Source organism: Pinus tabuliformis, chromosome 8 (assembly GCF_031772625.1).
Source record: "Pinus tabuliformis cultivar Carrire ecotype Pingquan chromosome 8, CPIR1, whole genome shotgun sequence".
Classification (NCBI taxonomy): domain Eukaryota; kingdom Viridiplantae; phylum Streptophyta; class Pinopsida; order Pinales; family Pinaceae; genus Pinus; species Pinus tabuliformis.
In genome coordinates, this window is record NC_142294.1 from 21,503,220 (window position 1) to 21,513,339 (window position 10,120).

The window sequence follows — 10,120 nt, forward strand, 5'->3', positions numbered from 1 at the left end:
AGGAGTCACAATATAACCCAGCCAACCTAACAATAATAATATAAAGCCACAAAAATAACAATAGAGGGATTCTATGGGGCACAGTAATAACAATATGGGGATAATAGGGGCACAACAATATTAATAAGGGATGCAACTACAATAGTAATGGGGTAATCACTAGTATTATAGGGACCCAACATATTAGGACAACCATACTTATGGAAGCGACATGTTGTATATGAGTCTAGACCTCACTCTGTTATTATTTCTTTGGGTACTAAGTTATATAGGATACCAGAGGTAACCCCACCTACTGCCATCTCTTTGATCTTTTCTAAGTAATGCAGTAAGGTCATCTCCTAGATTGGGAAATTTGTTTTCTTTCTGATTTGCTCTCAAATTAAGGGGAAGGCCATAGCCACAACCATACCACCCGAGAAGGGTTCCTCCAAGCGGTAGAAGCAGGTGGATACGGTTGTGGAATAATACAAGGACATATTCTCCTCACCCATAGGGTTACCCTTGCATTGTCAAGTCAGGCATTCAATCGATCTAACTCTCGGAGCACCTCTAACCAATGTGCCAATATATCACCACTCCATTCTAGAAAATGAAGAGATCAAGTGGAAAATCCAGGAGTTTTTGTAGAAAGGGCGTATTCGACCAAGTTCCTCACCTTGTGGGAGTGCGATTGTACTTGTACAGAAGAAGGATGGGACCTAGAGGCTCTGCATTGATTATCGGGCACTAAACAAAATCACTGTCAGGAACAAGTATCTAATCCCACTGATTGGTTACCTGTTGGAACAACTCAAGGGGTCCAAGTATTCCAGCAAGATCGATCGGAAGTTTGGTTACCACCAGGTTCTAATAGAGCCCTATTGACGGTGCTGGACCTGCCAACATTCAGGGGATTTCCTCGGTATGAAGTCCCAACTAGACCTCACAGCGTTTGGTTTAGGAGTCCCATCTATTATGATGGCCCGATGTCCATTATCTTAAAGATATGCCTTAGCTCTTGCTTGTCAACACATGAAAGTGGTATACTTAGTCTTCAAACATTAAGGTTCGTGTGCCTAGTGAGTGCTTAGTGTAACTTGTATCTAAGTTCTTTCACTGCAGAGGGAGAGGGTGAGAGTGAGTCTCAAGTCGAAAGGGAACAGTCCCAAATCTATTAGAGACACACAACACCGCAAGACATGCGCAACTTCTGACGAAGTAGTCCACATGGATGCAGCAGTCACAAACATAAAGTGGACATATATCACGTATAACACGTAGTGGAATAGTCCACACGAGTGTGACGGTCGTTATAACAAGTTTACAAGAATGAATCTGTTGAGTGTCCAACTGAATAGTCCACATGAGCGAGACAATTTTAACAATGGATACACCACATTCCAACAACATATGAACTAAAAAAACTGAAATAGTTCAACTATATTAGTACAAGTTAAAGCAACATGCATTACAAGCATCCAAATAATAGTCTTGCAAACGAATACAATACGTGTTAAAATGTACTGGCCTGTTAACAAGATTCTGAATTAAGCGAAAGTTCTAAGACACATTCGTGCACCATACATTGCTAACCCCGATAGTGGGGCATTGTAGCCACTGCTCTCTCCTCAAAGAAAATACTATAGACTCTCAAGGCTATGTGGGAGGAGCCAAGGTGAAAAGTGCTTTACATGTACGAATGAGGGTTATATATAGCCAAGGGTGAAACTGACTCTTGCGACTGTTCAGCATCCCTCATGATTGTTCACATTACATGAATCTTTGACTTACATGACTCTTTGACTTCATCCGTGGGTCTCTTGGACTTCCACGTTACATTACATTGATTACACAATTATGACCCTAAGTAGTGATGTGGCCAAGGTGACTTATGACAAAACTAGACATGACATTGCAGGTATGCACATACTGGTTGTGTAGTTTGTGTTGAGCTATTGTGCTGCTAAGTGATGAGTGTGCTCGTCGTGTACCATAGCTTCACCTTTGCAAGGCAGAGTGCACAAAGTCTTCAATGGTCTTGGTGTTCACTTGATATTTCATGCATGCGCATGTGTCTCCTTCTCTTGCTACTTGGTATGCTTCATGTGTTCATCCAACCACGAGCAAGTATTAACAATGTAAACTTTGAAACGGGAACTATAAACTCAAAACGGGAACTCTCGCCAAAAAACCCTAAAAAAACATCAAAAACAGTGATAAAAATGAAAAGTGTGTATACTGGAATGATGGTTTTTCTTTAGGGTCAATTTTGAACATGTTTTAAAAATGGCAGTGAAAATGAAATTTTCGTGCAAAAAAAATCTTGAAAATGAAAAAGTGTTGATACTAGAACGACGATTTTTTTTTAGGGTCAATTTTCAACATTTTTAAAAAATGCTAGTAAAATCAAATTTTTATGTGCAAAAAAACAGTTGTTTATGATGAAAAAAACACACTAATGTTTTTGGTAGAATAACTTTTTTCTTTCCTAAGTATAAATTCAACATGTTTTCAACCATAACATGCTAGATACAAAAGAAATTGGAATTTTTTCAACGATAAAATTAAAAAACCAGGACATTATGAAAAAATTACATGACTATGAATCAAATTGTCATTATTTGTATATTGAATGAAACATACATTATATCTCTAATTTAATGTTTCATTGTAGATATTCTAAACAATAAAAATTATCCTAATTAAGAAATATACTCAAACAACATAAAAATGACTCATAACTTCTGATTTAACACCATATGGAAATAAATTTTTTTTTTTCAAGATATGATGCAAACATCACTTATATAAACTGTTTTAGACAACTATTCAAAATCACTAATTTTTTCTTGCACACCATCAAAATTCACATCTTCAGATGAATGATTGGATGCAGACGAAGATGTTCCATATTCTTCTCTTTCATCAACTAGTGCTCCATCTGAGTCCACATGCATGTCCACGATTTCAGGTTTCAAAATTCTTCTAGATCTACGATTGGTTTCAACAAACTCCCATCTCAACACTGTTCCTTCTGGTAACAACCTTTTCATATTTCTATCATCATAGCCAAGTGAGACACCAAATTGGTGTATGAGACCCCCTTGTTTGTGGGACAAGAGACCACCTCCATGCAACGATTTGATTATTATGTCTACGAAGGCATACCTACTCTAACCCCTTCTGGTTTTTGAACCTGTGACCTCTTAGGAGGAAACACATGCTCTTAACCATTAGGCCTATTCATGCTCTAAGAAAGTGGATTTGATTAGCTAAAGATAGTAATCTAGAAACTCACAATTATAACTCACGATCACAATATATAACACACATGTAACACACCTATAAGATTACAAATTATGATAATATGTTTGAGAATACAAGCATAACTATTTCCTTTTATGCATCTCCAATGGGAATGTAATTATGAACTAGAACATTCATGCATGTTTTTTTTCCATTAAGACGTTCATGCAAGTTAGTAAATTGGCGGAAACAAAAAAGTTGGATAAAGGACTTTGGTTAACTATTATGTAGTCAAAGAAATCATTTTTGGTTAAATCATGATCATTCATTATTTAAAATATAATCTTTAACTATATATAGATTCAACACTTAAAAAAATCCTTAAAACTTTTTAACTAAAAATTTAAAACCTTTTAACTAAAAATTCACAATTGAAATTTGTGATTTTAACAAATTCCTACCAACTTATAAATAAATTCAACCAACAAAATATACTTAAAAAACTCTAAACCATATAACACTAACACAACACATGAGATAACATGGATACAAGTTGTCGTAGTGATGTGACCAACAATGTGTACTATGTAATTGTCACTTGGAAGTTACAAACTTATAAACCATAAACCCAAATAAATTTATGAAGGTTTAACTACTCCAAAGAAATATCTGCGGGTCGAGTGGAGGTAAGTGCAATGAAGAAATTTTGACTAAATCGAATTAAATAAATATAAATTTAGATTGAAGTAGTTTTAAAGAGTGATTTATTGTACTTAAATTAAATTTTAATTTAGGTTGTTTAAACTAGTTTTTGATAATATGATTTACTATTGTTCTAGATAATTGTGAAAAATTCACTTGTAAAATTTGATATTTTAATAAATCTTACTAAATTCTAAACAAATTAAATCCGAAAAAAAATACTTTTCAGAAAATCACACTTAACAACTCAACTCAAAAAAAATTAATATCACACCATAATGATTATTATAACTACTACGCGGCAGGGGCTAATAATTCCACTTCCCACGTCATTTTTACACTGTAAGATCTATTGCCAAGTCTTTTATTCAACGTGTTTATGGTTTTATTCCAAAACTAATGAAAAAATATTCTAACAAAATGTTAAAAATTATTCAACAAATAAGTTTATTACGAAAGGTTATTCATGGAAACCCAGAAACGATGTGTGCAATACCTACTATCTCGTGCAAAGCACACAGGAAAACATACTATCTAGAAATGCCCAAATTGGCGAATGGCTTTCCGAAATTCCGGTAGATCAGCCATAGCTAGTGCCACATGACAGAAAAGGAGGTACATTTTAGTATTTTATGAATCTTCAAATTCCAATCTCAAAACCAACCCAGAAAATAAATTTAGATTTCCATAAATGAATTACCAAATCCTATATACTGACCTGCCAAGAGTATAGCCCCCACCAACATCAGCACCCGGCCAACCTGTGGTTCCAAATCCAAAGCGGTTGTCAGCACCTATATGGAGATGCATGATAATTTTTTTTTAAATTTTAAATTTTTAATGTTCAAATGTTGGTTTCAGAAATATCACTTCCTTCTGCATAACATTTTCATACATATTTCTATGAAGAACAAGGACCTCATTAGTTTATTAAAATTGTGTATTTTTTAAGATGGATGTAATGAAGTAAAGTAAAGAATAACCATGAGATTTATTCATTCTTTGTGAGGTTTAATTTTATTAGGGTATTAAAGATAATTGTTTGTTTAAGAACTAATTAAACAAAATATATAACATAATTGCTAGAACAGTATCACACATTCTATCATTCTCGAATCCGATCAGTTTGAGATGTGCGTCCCACTTAATAAGGTGCAGTCACAGTATGCAGAGAAAATTAATTCTATATTATATGTGGGAGGAGTCATGAGCAACCATAGCTGCCGTCAACCACCATCATGAGTGTGCCATCAGAGAGAGCCGCAGCTCTTGCCATCACTACAGCTGCATGTTTTTAATCTTTCGGTCAAATTTCTATGTTGTCGTGATCTAGCATACAACAAACATGAAGAAAGAAGTGAAAGCAAATTCAACATTACAGACACAAGAAAGAAGTGAAAGAAAATTTGGCATTAGAGAAAGCACGAAAATAGTTATTTTGGAAAGACAAGTCAACCTTCTTGGAACGCACTTCGAAGGAGTCAAAAATATTGTCCATCACGTGGGCAAAGTATAAATAAAGATTTTTAGTTGGGTAATTCCATCTGTCGAATTTGAAGTAATAGGGTGATTCTGAGAATCACCCTCGCCCTGCCACCATGATCACCAGAGGTGGCGGGGCGAGGGCAATTCTCAGAATCACCCTATTACTTCAAATTCGACAGATGGAAACACAACGAATCAACTAGCCATCAAATTCGACACCTTCAAGAACAAAATCGATCCGGATCCGGATTTTTAGTTGGGTAATTCCATCTGTCAAATTTGAAGTAATAGGGCGATTCTGAGAATCGCCCTCGCCCTGCCACCATGATTCTAGTAGAGAAGCCAATAATTTCTTTTGTTCTCACCTTTAGAGAATGTACTTAAGTACAATAGTTTATCATTTTTTTCCTACGTAAATATGTGTATATTAACACAGTCCTTCGATAGTTTTCCAGTATGTACATTGGAACATTACTATGTTCATCTATAATAATTTTATTATAATACACTAAACCAAGTTCCCTTCTACCTGTCTTTCTCCTTTTTTTTAATGTTTGCATACATATACACAGTATTATTTGGATGTTGGATTTATTGCGGGCCTTAATGTGTTGAGAATCATCAACGAACCCACCGCAGCCGCCATTGCCTACGGGCTAGAAAAGAAGGGAAGCGTGAAAGAGAAGAATATATTGATTTTCGACCTCGGTGGTGGGACTTTCGACGTTTCCCTGCTGAAAATCAAGGAAGGGCTCTTCGAAGTGAAGGCACCAATGGGAGACATGCATCTCGGGGGCAAGGACTTGAACAATAGATTAGTGAGTCATTTCGTGCAGGAGTTCAAGCGTAAGCACAAGAAGGATATTAGTTCGAATGCAAGAGCACTCCGGAGGCTGAGAACATCGAGCGAGAGAGCCAAGAGAACTCTCTCCTCCATCGCCCAGACCACGGTAGAGATCGACTCCCTGTACGAGGGAATCGACTTCTACACGACCATAATGCCCACGAGGTTTGAGGAGATGTGCATGGACTTGTTCAGGAAATGCATGGAGCCAGTTGAGAAATGTCTGTGAGATGCCAAGATGGACAAAAGCCAAATCGGGGAAGTCGTTATGGTGGGAGGCTCGACACGCATACCCAAAGTGAAGAAGTTGTTGCAAGATTTGTTCAATGGGAAGGAACTGTGCAAGAGCATAAATCCCAACGAAGCCGTGGCCTACGAAGCCGCGGTGCAGGCTGCCATTCTCACTGGAGAAGGCAACTAGAAGGTTCAAGACTTGTTGCTGCTCAATGTCACGTCGCTCAACTTGAACTTGCCTAGCAGATTATTGTCTTTTATTTGGGCACGCTCCCCCTCGTACACTTGGATCAACACTCCAGGCTGGTTATTGGCATAGGTGGAGAATATATGCTCTTTCTTCGTCGGGATGGTCGTGTAATTGATCATGGTGGCGGCGCGACGGTGATTCTCAGAATCACCCTATTACTTCAAATTCGACAAATGGAATTACCCAACTAAAAATCCGGATCGATTTTGTTCTTGAAGGTGTCGAATTTGATGGCTAGTTGATTCGTTGTGTTTCCATCTATAGAATTTGAAGTAATATGGAAATTCTGAGAATCGCCCTCGCCCCGCCACCTCTGGTGATCATGGTGGCAGGGCGAGGGCGATTCTTAGAATCGCCCTATTACTTCAAATTCGACAGATGGAATTAATCAACTAAAAATATTTATTTATACTTTTCCCACATGATGGACAATATTTCTGACTCCTTTGAAGTGTGTTCCAAGAAGGTTGACTTGTCTTTCCAAAATAACTATTTTCTTGCTTTCTCTAATGCCAACTTTTCTTTCACTTCTTTCTTGTGTTTGTAATGTTGAATTTGCTTTCACTTCTTTCTTTGTGTTTGTTGTACGCTAGATCACGACAACGTAGAAATTCGACCGAAAGATTAAAAACATGTTGTTGTAGTGACGGCAAGAGCTACGGCTCTCTCTGATGGCACGCTCGTGATGGTGGTTGATGACAGCTATGGCTGCTCACAACTCCTCCCACATATAATATAGAATTAATTTTCTCTGCATACTACGACTGCACCTTATTAAGTGGGATGCACATCTCAAACTGATCGGATTCGAGAATGATAGAATGTGTGATACTGTTCTAGCAATTATGCTATATATTTTGTTTAATTAGTTCTTAAACAAACAATTATCTTTAATATCCTAATAAAATTAAACCTCACAAAGAATGAATAAATCTCATGGTTATTCTTTACTTTACTTCATTACATCCATCTTAAAAAATACACAATTTTAATAAACTAATGAGGTCCTTGTTCTGCATAGAAATATGTATGAAAAGGTTATGCAGAAGGAAGCGATATTTCTGAAACCAACATTTGAACATTAAAAATTTTAAATTAAAAAAAATATATATATATCATGCATCTCCATATAGGTGCTGACAACCGCTTTGGATTTGGAACCACAGGCTGGCCAGGTGCTGATGTTGGTGGGGGCTGTACTCTTGGCAGGTCAGTATATAGGATTTGGTAATTCATTTATGGAAATAAATTTATTTTTTGCGTTGGTTTTGAGATTGGAATTTGAAGTTTCATAAAATACTAAAATGTACCTCCTTTTCTTTCATGTGGCACCAGCTATGGCTAGTCTATTGGAATTTCGAAAAGCCATTCATCAATTTGGGCGTTTCTAGTTAGTATGTTTACCTGTGTGCTTTGCACAAGATAGTAGGTATTGCACACATCGTTTTTGGGTTTACATGAATAACCTTTCTTAATAAACTTATTTGTTGAATAATCGTAAAAAATGATTGCTCAATTGAGCCCTTTTTAAGCACTCAATTGAGTCGTTTGAGCACTTAAACAATGTAACCCAATGTTATTTAGGAGCTCGATTTAGCCATGTCTTTGTGACAGTCAAATGAAGGAGATTGGGTTTTGGATTTATTTTCTGGCTCAGGTAAGATTTATTATATGGAATTGAATTTAATATGTTATTTATTAATTTATATGTCATTGTACTAATTTACTTCATTATTTCTTTTGTGCTTGATAATTAGGTAAAACACTAGCATGTTGCCTTCAAAAAGGAAGAAATTGCATTGCCATTGAAAAAGATCCAATACAGTGCAATTTTATTTAGCAAAGAATTAATGCCCTTCAATTTCTTCAAGATGCAATGGAAGAAATTGGGTTGAAGAAAGGGGACTTTAGTGAATCACGTGTGGCGAAAAAGGAAAATGAACCCCAACCACCATTACACGGAATGATTGGATAGGCATACATTGGGAGATTCGCAGACATCAAAGATCCATTAGAGGAGGAAAATGAGCAAAATGAAGTAGAAAATATTGTGGAAGAAGACAATGATGAAAATCCAGAGGACAAAGAGTTTAGATTACTTGACATTGTTGATTAAATTTAAGTTATGCTTGGAAATCAAGCTCATTTTTGGAAACTATTAATTAGTTATACTTGTAATGTTTTGACTTTGACATTTTATGAGAAGAATAAGCACTCAATTAAGGTTGTTATGTGTTCAATATTTGTATTATGTGATTTTCGCATTCATTTTTATGTTAATCATTATTTTTTGAAAAAAAACAGTGATTATTATTATTATTTGACATGAAATTCATTAAAAAAAACTATTATTTAACCATTTTTAGTTAAAATTTTCCTATAAAAATTGTGATTTTGACATGTCATCTCTAACAAAAAATTATAAAAAATTATCAAAACGTGTAGTTTTTTAGTTATATTTATGTTAAAAATGGTTATTTTTTGGTCAATTGTTAAAAATTATTGTTTTCTGGAGACAATTATTTCATTTGGATTGAAATATTAATTAACGATGTATAAATATGTAGAATATCAAAAATTCAAAATATCGACCTTCTTCTTTAAATATGCAAAACAATAAAAACCTCACTACAAAAAAAAAAAATTAAAATAAAAACAAGAAAATATGAAGAAGAAGACCACTTCAAAAATGATTAAATTTAGAAAATAATTATTTACATTTCATACATTAGAAAATTTAAAGTCAAAAAATAGGTCTTTTAAAAAAATGTCCTAATGCAGAATTATCACTTTTTTAAATCAACATGAAAATCACTACCATTCTAAAATGTAATGTACATAAAAAAATTTGAAGTGCCAAAAACTATGCTCTAAAAAAGACATGTGTGTTCTACATCACCCATTTTCAAAATCGGGTCACTTTTTTGCTATCTCTACAAAACAGGTAACAGTATCAGTTCCCATTTCAAAGTTTACATTATTTATTCTAGCATGCGCTCCTTGTTCATCCCGTTCATCGTCGTGTTGTGTCTCATCCATGTACTTATTTCTGCAATCATTCATGACGAGATGACATCAAATCCAAAAATCCCCTAGTTTACCATGATGCATTATCTTTCGTTTCCGAGTGCATGTGATAGGGAGAAAGGACAAGGCTTTGAAACAGCGCAGAGCACATGTCAGGCCGGGATGCAAGGCTCCGGAACACTGTCAGGAAAAACTACGCAAAGGTCTCTTAAAGGCTAGGTTGGGCAGTCTGGGGCAACAGTGACATTTGTGGTATATGGCTCAGCTGGGAGGTAGAACTGTGCAATTTTTCTAGGGAAGGCAATGCAGACAACAGGAGGCACTGGCAGTGAAAACTGTGCAGATTTTCA

The 10,120-nt window shown here is 35.6% G+C and overlaps 1 pseudogene; it reads left to right on the forward strand.

The window, feature by feature from the left end:
• Positions 1 to 8,552, forward strand: part of LOC149233948 (heat shock cognate 70 kDa protein 2-like) — a 48,536-nt pseudogene extending 39,984 nt beyond the window's left edge.
• The last annotated feature ends 1,568 nt before the right edge of the window (positions 8,553 to 10,120 follow it).